Below are 13,338 nucleotides of genomic sequence, written 5' to 3' on the forward strand. Positions count from 1 at the left end.
TATTTCTCTTATTGTACATTTTATGTATGGGGCTTCTTCTGGAAACAAGTATCTGAGTCACCGGAATGAAATTTCAGTGTGAATCCCCTGTGATTTATATTTCTTTTTTTAGCCCACTGTATGGAATAATACAGATTGTTTTAACTTTGAATTGTTATTTAGAACCATAGAATCATAGAATTGTTTAGGTTGAAAAAGACCCTTGAGATCATGAAATTCAACCATTAGCCCAGCATGGCCAAGTCTACCATTAAACCACATACCAAGTGCCACATCTACATGTCTTTTAAATACTTCCAGAGATGGTGACTCCACCACTTCCCTGGAAAGCCTGTTTCTATACTTTACAACTCTTTCCAAGAAAAAAAAAATTCTAATATCCAGTTAAACTTCCCCTGGTGCAACTTGAGGCCATTTTCTCTCGTCCTATTGCCTCTTACTTGGGAGAAAGCCACCACCCACCTGGCTACAATCTTCTTTCAGGAAATTGAAGAGAGTGATAAAGTGTCTCATGAGCCTCTTTTTCTCCAGGCTAAACAACCTTTTATACTTCTACGCTTAGAAGCTGGATTTTATGCGAAGATTTCTATTATGACTACTTGCTCTCTCAGGTGTTCATAAAAATGTATATTTTTTATTTATCACTAACAACTAAAGACAAAAACCTCTTTCACTCCTATTAGAGAAGAACTATCCCTCCATTATCCTGTTTTTGAATGCAATTCCTCTAGATTAATTGTTTCAGGAATTGTTCCCTTTTTCCTGGATGCTGTTTCTACATTCCCTGCCTTTCTTTAGGCAATGATGACAAACACCATCTTCTTTTGCACTGTGACAAACCTACAACACTTCTCCATACCAGCCTGCACGACGATGCAGCAAAGTTATGCAAAAGCCACCAACACAGATCAGCTCAGCCTTGGTTGTCCAAAATGGATTTTTGGGGCCTGTAGATGGATACTAAAAGTAATGGGACCATTTACAGTCATTCCTCATAAGCACAGGGACAAAAAGATTGCCTGTTAACATTACTGTGCAAAAGGATGGCAACAGCACCAAATGTTTGTGGCCTGCAGAGTGCTAATTGTTTCACAGAAGCTATCTTGCTTTTTTTTCTGTGCTGTTATTCAACATACATTTTTGTCTTGTCCAGACCATATTTTAATTAGTCCCGAGCAGATGGATAAGAACTGGAGTTTTGTCTCTGAAAAACTTTGAGAGCTCCCTGACATCTGGTGGAGGATAATGATTAAGACTCATGAGCTTCTTGAAATACTTTTTCACACAGGTCTGAGTCATGCTTTCAGCCCAAGATGAGAGCTTGCTTGGTAAATAGAATCTGAAGAATAGGCAAAAGAAGTTGTGTCACTGCTTTCTCCTAACTTCCAGCATTGGTAACTTCCAGCATTAACACTACTTATTTGCAAGCATCTGGCAGCCAAGTCCTTGAGGGCATCTTTGAAGCAGACGGGGAGAGCACCCAAGCTGCTTCAGTCTGGAGATCATTCCCCATTTTGGTCAAAGATCAACTCCTGCACAGACAGGAAGGAGTGATGATGATTTGGAAATATTTCTGCTGGTATTTAATTAAAGATATATCATTCACAGAATAATAAATGGAGGTATCTCTCCAAAGTGCCTAAAAGAGTAAGATCATCTGTTTAAGATCTTTCCAAGGAAAATTAATGGTGTATTGAAATAGGGTAGCAAATTCATACAACCTTGTAATCAACTGACAAGCTGGACTGTAGTATCAACAACAGACATCTTTTATCACACACCAAAGAAAGGAAGTCTGTACTTGTGAACATGAAAAAGATATGTGTGAAAGAACTGGCAAGCCAATTGAAACAGACCTGTGACCAGTGTGCAACTCAGAAATATAATTCTGCTGTGTATAAAATAATTATTTTTCTGAGACATTCCTATCATAGTGACAGCTACGTGGCAAAAATATGGCACATTTTTGTAAATGTTTTTAATGCAGAAATTGAATGTTACTCTGTGAGAGCCTGATAACGCTGAAGAAAGATGGTCATGCAAGAATCAAAACTAAGGATGAACTGAACCAACTTAATAAGGTGTAAATAAGAGCAGAGGCATTTTGGGTTCCATTTTCCAGTATTTTTCTAATATATTGTAGCAGGACTTCTACCATGGAAGAGCTTATCTGTTTTGTCTATCAGCTGGTCCAATAACTCAGGGCATTTTCCCCCTCAAATGAATTTGCTAACTGGTGAGATAACCCAGGCTGGACAGCTCTTCAGTCGTGAGTTCTCTCTTGCCTTGAGAGCAAATTGAAGGGAGGTAAGCCTTGTGTTTCTGAATGACCAACACTTCACTTTACAAAACATAAAAGCTACACAAAATTTCCACAAAGCAAGTCTTCTGCGCATTTCCCGGAAATGTGTGGGGACCTCTCCTCAAAATGAAGACACCTGTCTTGAGTGACTTTCCTGGGAACTGAGTGAAAGTCGTGTGCTCTGTCATCAATTCAGTGGTAAGTTGCACTGGTTTCCTAAGTCTGCGCTGTTTCTTCACTACCTGTAATATAGGTGATAGTGGAGCTCTGGAAAATGTTAAAAATAGTCTTTGAAAATATTGGGCTTTGTGTTTTCTCAGATCACTGCACCTGCGTAAGCAGTATGATAAAAGATATAATTGTTAGATGTGATGATTGTTTAGTAATTAAATATAATTATTATATAACCATAAGAAGAAACGTGAGAAACTATGTTGGAAATTTAAAGGGGGCTATGTTTAGCTGAAATCTGTGTATACAATAGAACAATATAAGTTTAATAATTAACATGAAAGTTATGTAATGATAGAGTATAAAACACGTTCATCTCGAATGTATGGTCGGAATCAGATTTGGGTGGAAACTACCCCAATTCCCAGAGCTCTTAAATAAAAAGCACTACATATAATCACTTATGTGATTATGTGTGTTTGAACGCTAACATAGGTACCTTCATCATGCACTGTTCATGTATGTACTAGCCGTTCTTTTGTTTATCCTGTGGTGTAAATAGTCTGTTAAAATCTTTTGTTTGTCAATCTTGTGTACATAATTCATTTTATAATAGACCTACTTGGCCATCCTTAAGAACTTGTGAGAGAGAGCAATTTGGTGTGCATGGAGGTTGCCTCAAATAAAGCTACTGCTAGAAATCTGAGCCTAAGGTAGGAGCTCTCACTCATTCCTAACATAAATATATATATTAAACATACATTCACATCATTTGGTGCAAACTTGGGAGACTCTCATGGAATCATTAAGGTTAGGAAAGACCTCCAAGATCATCAAGTCCAACCACCTTTATGTGTGTGATCCTCAGATTGTGCAGGAGGAAAGAAGGTAAGGGCAAAGACCAATGGACATTGAAGTAATGTGGCAAATCCTGTATAATCTGGTTTCGCCTCATTGCTGACTATGTTCTGGGCATGAATTTCCTCTAAGGACTTCTGAAAATCCATTATGACTTGAATTATCCTTCAATCCCATAATCAGACACCAACTATATGGATATTATTGCTGAAAAGTGGAGATCACTACATTTTCCTGAAATCAGCCACCACAATTCATGCAATTTAAAAAATTCACTTCATTTATAATTTTGATCTCAACATTTAGTCTGTAACTCCACTTTTGAATAAGAGGGATGACTCCAGGGATGGCTATCTCAAAATACAGCATCTCTTAAGTGTTAGAGTTGGAGTCAGATTTGCCTAATACATTCAGATGCAGCATAGCCCATTGGTACCTGTCATGGCTTGACAGAAAAGTTTTACCACATCATAGAGCTTTAGGCATGTGACTGCATTTTAAAGATTATTTTAAGAAAGCAAGACACCAACATCTGGAACCATGCAATATCTAATATTGTACAATATCCTAATTTACAATATCCTAATTTAATTTTCACTTTATTTATGCAGCTGGGGATTTAACTGGAGTAATTATAAGCTACAGTGGTGGCCTACCTGTCACCCAGAGCCTTGAACTCACTTGTGATGGGAAGAAAGTCTCCCCTGCTGGTCTTTGATTCAAACAGACACAGCACAAATAATTTCCTTTGGTCTTCCTAAGAGAAGGCAGTTCCCAGCCTGAGCAGCTGGGGTTGGATTTAAGCCCAAAAAAGGCTGAATGGATGGATTTAGGGACAGAGTCATAAAATGACTAATCGAAACAGCAGTGCCTAGCCCTCTCAATAGTCACATGCTGTACTGACATTTTCAGGCAGGTCAACTCCAGGTGGCCCAGTTACTCAGTGACATTCAAATCAAATCTTACAATGGGGCCCTATTAGGTCCAATCATTAATACCCATTTTTGCCAATGCTAAAACACTTAGACGAGGCTCCAGGTGACTCTGCAAGATCTCCAGATGAGAACCAGTAATGAATGTACAACCTGCTGAGTAATGAGGCCATTTCTAGCTAGAGTTGAATGTTTACTTGGGAGAAATCTTATGGTTCACTTCACCTGAAAACCTTCTGGACTGAAAAATGCAGATGCTGCCTTAGTGGATTCCAAAAGGAAACATCACCTAAAGAGCTCTCCAAGGCTCTAAATTTTAAAAATTTTTATTTCAAAGGATTTCATAGAGCAATCGCTGCAGGGAAAGACATTTATTTGATCAGATTATCCAGGAAGAAGCATCTTATTAGCATAGTTACTTTTTAGCTATAGGGAAGTATATGTAACTTGTGGGATATTACCATGACCCTTCACCAGGGTGACTGAAAAGATGAGTTACAGGCACTGATAACATCTGCTTGGAGTACTGGATGTTAAAGTTTTGCAACTTCTTACAGCTAAGATGGATTTCAAGCTGCCCTACCATTTTATTTGGAAAAAAACACTTTTCTCTGAGAGACAGAATGTCTCAGCAGCCCACGTGAGTACTCAAATACTCCCCCCCCACCCCCTACAAATTCTGCTATAAATCCCTGAAAAAAAATCTCATAAATCTCAAATTTTGACCACAACATCTCAAGAAAACTAGTCTCAAGAAGGGAGAGTCACAAGAGTCCTGCAGAATCCTCTCTCACACACTCAGTATTTGCATACAGCTATGTGAGGGCAGGGAAGCACTAGGCTTGCTTGTGTAACTCCAGAAGCTGAGGAGAACCTTGTGGGGCTGAACAGTGATACACCACAGCTGCATTGCCACTAACAAATTCAAGCACCTACAGGGACAGTCCTGAGCACAATTCCCCAGGCCAGCATACTCGTACCCCCCACTGGCCGTGCCTGTGGCTCCCCTGCTCCTGCACAGGAAGGAAGGACCCTGCTGGCCACCCTTGTCCTGGGGTGGCAGAGGAGCCAGTGCCTCTTGGCTCTGGCTATGGCCAAGGTGAGAGCATGATGAGCACAGAACCACCAATGATGTGCTTTTCCCTTCGCCATTCAATTTCTGCACATGCCAGAGGCACTCACAGAACTGTGCAGCTGGGGCCGTGTAGGATGCAGCCACTGCTGCAGCTGTGGCCTTTGCCCGCTCTGTCAGTTCTCCACTCCTGTGAGAGGGACTGACTGACCTTCCTTTTTGTTCAGCAAATCCAGGTTAGAGGGCCCAGTGGCTGCTGATGGCTTTTGAACAAGCTAGCTGCTTGCCCCAGGTACGAGCCCTGAGCCTTGCAGAAAAGATCTTTTCCATTAGCTGTAACAACATGCAGTCAGGCCTAGCAGTCCAGCTCCCCAGCTACTTCACATAACCTCATAGGGTATCAGAAAGACTGGGGAGAGAGGAAGGATCAAAGTGATCGGGGGAAACTTCACCATCCCATGGAACAAAGTGGTCTGATCTGCTTGATTATAAGAAAGAATGTTTGCGTTGTGAAATTTTCCAGTTTTCTCTGAAGAGCTGTTGGACAAGGGTACATGTATCAAAGTCACAGACCTTTGTCACTGGAAGCCATCAGGCCCCTCCAAGACTTTTAATGGCTTGAGAATATATTTATTTCTCAGTACATCATAGCTGTTGAAATAAGTTCCTAATTCTTGTCCAGTTTCACATCAAAATCACCCATTGTTTTTATCTCTCTGTCCCTCGTTGCTACTTTGGCAAAAGATAAATTATCTGCTATTAAAGTATCCTGACAAATCTAGCTAGCACAGAGCAGAATTTTTCCCCCTCTCATGTGAAAAGCTATTAGTATGTTTCTCAGGGTAGAGATGATTAGTTTATACTGGCAATGTAGTAACAAAATTCTCTCCTCAACCCTCCCATTATGCAGAGGAAAAACATAGATGTTTGCACCAGAGTTATGATGCTGGGACTGATTACTGACCAAGAAGTCATTTGAACAGAGGCACGACAGTGAGTAGCATTACATTTTAATACTACAGCATTAAATGAGTAGCTGCGTTCTGAACATCATTGTGGTTATGAACATCATCATGAGCAGAGACTTATAGAATTGTTTGTGCTCCATCTGCAGTGAAAAAGAGGACTGCTAAAGGACTTGGCAGAGGCAAAACTAGCAGCAAGAAAGCGGAGAGAAAGAGAAGGGAAAATACTAGCGGCCTCATGTATGAGTTAGACGTTAATTCAGTTTTGCTACTGTTTCAAAGTTGGCTTGTCATCACTAACTCAGTAGCTGGATTAGGTATCTAAAACTGTTGTAACAGTTACAAGTTTTGCTTTCTCTTGGTCTCATTTGTAGCCAGTCTCACACTCTTCAAAAACTGGGCAGGCAAACTGGCACTCTGCAGTGAGAAGTCCAAATAGTCAATTTTGGTGTGATTAATAACAAGAGGCAGCTGTTATGCCTTGCAGCTGATGGACATCTAGACATAAATTTTGTGGTGATTTGTGTATTTGCACATGTAAATCTCAACAGAAATTTAAGGGAATAATACAGTGGCAAACAAACAGTACAGGCTAGTTAGTATCAGGGAAATTCTAGCAAAGGAATTTAGTGTATTTGTGCTGGCAAAGAGAGAAAAGTAGACATTGCCACCTGAGGAACAACATTCTCCTACCTGTCTCTTCACACACTTGCCCTGAGCACCAGTTAAAAAGAAGGCCCTGGTAAACCCAAAGGTTTCAAAGCAGCTGATGTCTAAGAAGAATCTCTGTGTGGAAAGAAACCATTGTAATAGCTTCTGGGGAAAACAAAAAGCCATGCAAATTGAGGACTGCTTTGAGACCATGGTCTTGGTGGAATTTTCATGGCTCACCTTCCTGCTTTCAAAACACAGATGCATTCCTGCTTACTTGATGCACTTTTCTAACACACAGCAGGAAAATAACTTTTTCAGAGCTCATACTAAAAAAACATTAATTTTTGTGATTTACTGATGTTTGGGAAGCCAGCTAAACAGAGTGGTGAGAAAAGAAAGACACCACAAGTTTCACCATCATGCAGAGGGAACCCTCTGAAGCACATCCGCATCTCCCCACTTTGGCTTGTCAGCAGTGTTTTTGGAGTTGAGCTGAACCTCAGCTATTGACCCACAGTGGAGCATGTCCCTTCAAGAGCACAACCTTCCTAGCCATGCCCTATGCTTTCTTCACAGTGAACACCACTCCTGATCTGGTTTAGGACTTGATGGAATATACTGGGAAAATTATAAGAAAATTTCTGATGAGGACTGTGTGGGGGGAATAAAATATGCCCCTTTAAACCACTCTATTTGAGTGACTCAAAAAACCCTGTATTTTTCATTATAAAATCTCTAAACCCTCTTTCATTCTCATGAGTGTGTGTGTGCGTGACATGAAAGTACAAGTTAAATGCAGATACAAATTCTGACAGTATATTCACAAATACCTTTTAAAGTTTGTACTGAAAGACCTGCTTCACATGGCAAACTGAAAACACTACAGCCTGAGTGTTCTCTTTCAGGACAAATGGGTCCCCAGAAGGAGAAACCACAGGGAAATCATAGGGGTATAATTGGGAACAGGATATCATGTTGAACATTGCTTATCTGACACAACTTTTGTTCCATTCCATAGGGATGGAAGCTGTTCTGGATGTGAGGAATGAATCAGACTCAAGAGGCTGTCAAGAATGAAAAAAGCTAAAACTCCACAATCCTCAATGTTACTTTATCATAGAATAGAAAAGATGGTAATTTTTGCAGATAAAACCCCAATATACTAGATAAAAATCTGATATATTGCCCATGTCAACCCAAAGACATGTAAAAATTAAAAATTTGGCTTCATATCAAAACTGTAGATAATCTGGACATTGAGTTGCATTTGGTTCTCATTTAATTATCTAATAATTAATATTAAAATTTTTGTTGTTTTAATGAGATTAAACTCCATTTGGCTCCAATTCAGATAATAAAGCTATTAAAATAATTTTAACTCATCAGGTTTCCAGCAGAATGTCAGGTAATTCCTATGGCATATGTATTAAAATATGTCATACCTGATTTGTTCTTAATTGGAGCCTCTACATAATAGCATTGGAAGATAAATAGTTACATGCATCTGTCCATGGCTACAAATGTCTAAATCAGTTTTGGGATCACTACTCCAGCTACTTTTTAACAGATAATACACCTATAGAATTTTACATGAAATATGAATCAGCTGAAGAAACCTGACAGTTTAATTAACCCCGTGATGAGTTTTCTTCCTTTGCTTCCTAGTTTCCCTCACAAAACTATCTCTTTTGCTTTTTTTTTTCATTTTCCCCACATTTATCCAGATGGAAACGTTCGGCATTTGCAAGAAAAAGTCCTGTAAAGAGAGCTTTTTAATTGTCAGCAATTTGTTTAAGTGTTTCAAATTTGTACCTGCACATCATCCAGTCTTTCTGTGTTCCTTTTAATTCTTTACTAAAACCAGAACTTAAAAATTATGCAACCTGTACTGTTGCACGATGAGAGGAAGTGGGAATACTGCAACTTCCAGAAATATGTGTAATAATTAATACTATAAGTACTATGGTATTATTAGTAGCAATTACTAATGTTTAACAATTGCTGATCAAACAGGCATAAAATTTGCATGCTCCTAGTGTGTGATGGGCCATGGAGAGGTGGGCACACTTTCTGCCCTGATATCACATGATAAAAAAACCCACACGGGCAGTTTTCTTGGTCTTAGCCATCTGCTTTTAATTGACCTGTGTGATTGATTCTCTTCCTGTAACAAGCACTGTCATCTTTGATTCTGGGGCATGCTACAGGCAGAGAAAGGCCCTGTAGGCAGTGTGCAGGCAAACCACACACTTTGTCATTGCCTGGCCATTGTTAGCCTAAGATTTGGCAGAGGCCAGGGTGAAGAGCAAGAGGAATATCAGCACAGCTGGTGCAGAAGTGCAGATGGAGCGGATGAAGTGGGTTTGCACTTGAGTACTTGGAAAGAGCACGTGGGAAGGCATGCTCCTTGGGTGTGAGCATATGACAGGCACTGGACACCACAGCACCACATCCCAAAGAAAAGTAAGATCTCACCTGCTGCTGCACTGACAAAGGGGCACGCATGACACAAGCTAACAAATCCACCATGATTGTCATGCCAGTGGGATCCTTCTGTGATGGGGATGTAGCATTGCAGAGAGGGCTACCTGCAACTATTTTGGCATCATTAGCATCAGATCTTGTTTTTTTCTGGGATTTTCAGCCTGAACCCCCAATATTGAACTCTGCTGTCTTCAGAGACCAGCCTTCATTTACCACTTTGACTCTTTCCTGCATTAATCTATTTTTGCCTTTGTAATTCAGGAAAGTTGTCAAAGTTTATTCACAATCACTAAGCAAAGATTTCGGATATTTGGAAGCTTTTTGCAACTGAAAAAATGTATTTAATAGCCTTTATAAAGTAAGCAAAGTTAGCATCAAAGCCAAAGAGTTTAGGTTGATGCTGGATGGTGAGTCACACATGCTCGGAATCTGCATGTACTCTTTGAGACAAGCTCCTCAGGGGGTAATGATAAAATGCATGCAGTGTTATCTCTTGTACAGCAAGAAGGGCACATCCATATTTACTCCTCTGCACTAATAGCAAGTTCAAAAAAGAACATTCCAACTTTGGAGCAGCTCAGGTGTCTGTGCTAACGTTATCTGTTCACTCTACAGCACTAAGGATACAGGTATCTCCCAGCAGCAGACATTTCCAAGGAGAAGGGTAGAAAGAATCTGTCCCTTAGAAGCAGGTGATTCACTCTCTCTAGGGTACCAATTCCTATAGACACAATAGGCAAGTCTTGCTCCTTTACTCTGCTGGCAGCCCTTAGATCATCTCAAGAAACAGCCACAAGCCAATTTCAGTGACAGTCTCCAGCAGCTGGAGGGAGGGAGAAAATCAGGTTAGCAATGCATTTGGCCTAGTTAGGCAATTTTCAATACTGTATTTCAGAGCATTAAATTTTAAAAAATTAAAAATAGGGAAAAATGGAAAAAAAAAAAAAAAAGAAAAACCAAACAAAACCACAAAAACCACCAAACCCAATCCTTAAATGCCACCTACTGGTAAAAGCTATTTTAACATCCCTGCTTTACAGGGAGACACCAGTGGAAAAGGACCACTGCATGGAGTCATGGTTAGACCTGTTTGGATTTTCTGAGTTCACTTGCATGTCTCCAGGTCAGAAGTTCTAGGAATATTGGAAATATGCTCATAGAGCTCAAGCTCTGCAATCTGTGTGCTGTGATGTCTCATTTTCAAATGCCTCAACATGGGAGCAGTATCCCCAGCTGCAAACTGGGGAGCCTGTCCTTGCAGTAGGACAATGGGTAGGCCTATGACATGCAGTTAGTGTCTGGGTGAGCCCAGAAGCCTTAGGATGCTGTCACGGGAGACAGCCACCCATGGTGCAGGCACAAAAGGAATCTCACGTGCAGAAATTTTAAAACCTTATTAATACTGGTGTCTTAAAACTGGTTCAAAGTTGCCACAGCAAGATTGTAGCAAGTAGTTCACTGATTCTATTTGAAATCTCTGAGCATTGCAAAACAAGCTAACGCTGGCTGAAAGGGTTTATATAGCATGAATTCCAGCTCAAATTACCGACTTTTTGCTGGTACCTGCAGCCTTTCACAAGCACTTCCTGGTCCTGCTTGACAAAACCCCTGTGCCATATCCTCAGTACCTATCAGAACAGAGGTCACTGACCAGCTGTCCTCTGTTTGGATACATAATGTTCTGGGGCTGTTTTTCTGCAGAAATACTCCTCATGTCTCTGAGAAGATGCTGCTGGGACCCCTGATCAGCAATCAGCTGGGACCCCAGACCAGAGCAAAGCCAAGCCAGAGATCTGCCCAAGCTCTGAGGAACTGCATGAAGTTCTCTGGCATGACACATTTTGCTCTCCTGCAGTATTGACTCCTCATCATGGCAAAGGATCCCTTAATCCACTCACAGGCAATCAATCTGCCTTCTTCAAAGCAGCACCATGGCAAGAGGTAGACCATGAGACTCCAGGGGATGTACTAAAGAACTTATTCTCTGAGAAGTGCCACTCTAGACAATGTTCTCGCCTTTAAAAAAAGCTTAGGGCCACACCAGAGAGCTAAGATCAAGCTTGAAAGCATCCATTTTTCAAATAATATACATCCATAAGAAAAGGAGAGTGCTGACAGGGAAGAAAATCTCGATTCCCTGCTGAAAAGATCTGCAGCTTGATCTACTTCAACTGGTTTTCTCTTTCCTTTCCCTGTAGCTGATTTCTCTTTAAGATATATGCGTAGGTTGTGATGTGTGCAGTAGTGCCACTATTGCTTTAAATAGGGCACTGAAATTTGCATTTGTCATTGCCTCATCAAATGTGATATGCTGATGAAGGAACCATTAAGTTCCAGGAAGATTTTTGAAGATTTTGCTGTGAAAATCCATACCTCAAGATATGATATCACCACCTGAAGAGCTTTTTCAGAATCTCCATGTTGTTGCAAGGCTAAAAATATGTATCTGCCAAACCCATGATCACCACTTCCTAAGAAACTTCAAACCTGAAAAGAACAGCCAGAGATTTACCCCAAAACCTGGAGTGCAGTGGGGCTGGCACTCACATGGAAGAAGAGAAGACAAGACAAGAATACAGAACTATGAGCACCAAGGTTACAAATGACAAGGAATTTTGAATCACTATATTTAAGCTCATTTTTGCAATAGAAAACACATGTAATCATATTCACAGAGGCTTTCACCGTCTCAGAGGCGGGGCAATGCCTTGAAGATGTGATAGCAATGATGGCTTCAAGCACTCATCCACTTCTTTGCACTCCCCTTAGAAGGAGAAACCTGCAAAAAGGAATAGATGAGGACCACATCCTCCACTGGGGTAGGGGAATGAGGAAATAGAGAGAGCAATCCTGGAGCCATAAAAGCTGGCAGCATGCGCTGTGGCATTTTCTTTCATGCAGGTCTGGGCTCGTGACAGCTTTTTGGTGAGGAAAGCTCTTCTGGAGATAATGCCCTTGGCCAGACAGTTTGTGTTTCAGCAGCCTTGCTGTCCCTGCTTCCTACAAGCCACTTCATCTTTATTCCACAGCACTCTGTCCTTTGGTGGCAAATGCCCCTATGACCAAAGTCCTCACCTCCTTTTAGTACACGAGGTGCAGGAGTTAAGCATCTGTTTCTTGTCTAGCTGGATTGAGATGCCACCTATACTTCCAAGCACAAGGACTCAATCCTAGAGGATGAAGGAGGAGTACAGACAGGGTGGTGGCAACAGCAGTTCATGAGTCCATGTCAAGGGCACACTAAGAGCATGGGTAGCAACATGGCATATTGAGAGGCACTGACAGATTGGTGGCAGGGATGCACATCATCTCCACCCTCTCCATTTCTGTCTGCTGCAAACCTTTAGGAATAGGCACTGTTTAGAGAGCTGGCATCATTCTTCATCTTCTTTTCACTGCCTAAACTGCAACATCCATTACTTTTACAATTGAATATTTAATGTACAGATCAAAGGCCAGTCTTTTAAAAAGAAGATAGTGCAGTTCCCTAAACTTCACACAATTTAACACAGGGCAGTGAATGAAATCTGCTCTTTCAGGAAGTATCTCACTCCAGCTCAGGTCTCTTTACTTATACACATTGAGTGAAACCATCCTGATGCAAACAAAAGCCATTATCTAAAATAAAACACTTTTTGATAGAGACAATACACTAATTCTCAACTGATGAGACATACCTTTCCAATCAGGAATATTGAGGTCTGAAACTGTGTTAGTTATTTTAGTATCTCTCAGGACCTCCAGTCCACAGTTGAGCTTTACATCCTTTCACAAAATGCTTTAAAGACAAAATATATGTATTATTTTTCCTATTTCCTTTGAGTTAGGATATGGACAGAAGTCGATTTGCTTCTTGCCTGCTCATGTAGCCCACCTCATAGAGATCAGGCATTAGATTGT

The sequence above is a fragment of the Agelaius phoeniceus genome, chromosome Z (assembly GCF_051311805.1).
Source record: "Agelaius phoeniceus isolate bAgePho1 chromosome Z, bAgePho1.hap1, whole genome shotgun sequence".
NCBI lineage: Eukaryota > Metazoa > Chordata > Aves > Passeriformes > Icteridae > Agelaius > Agelaius phoeniceus.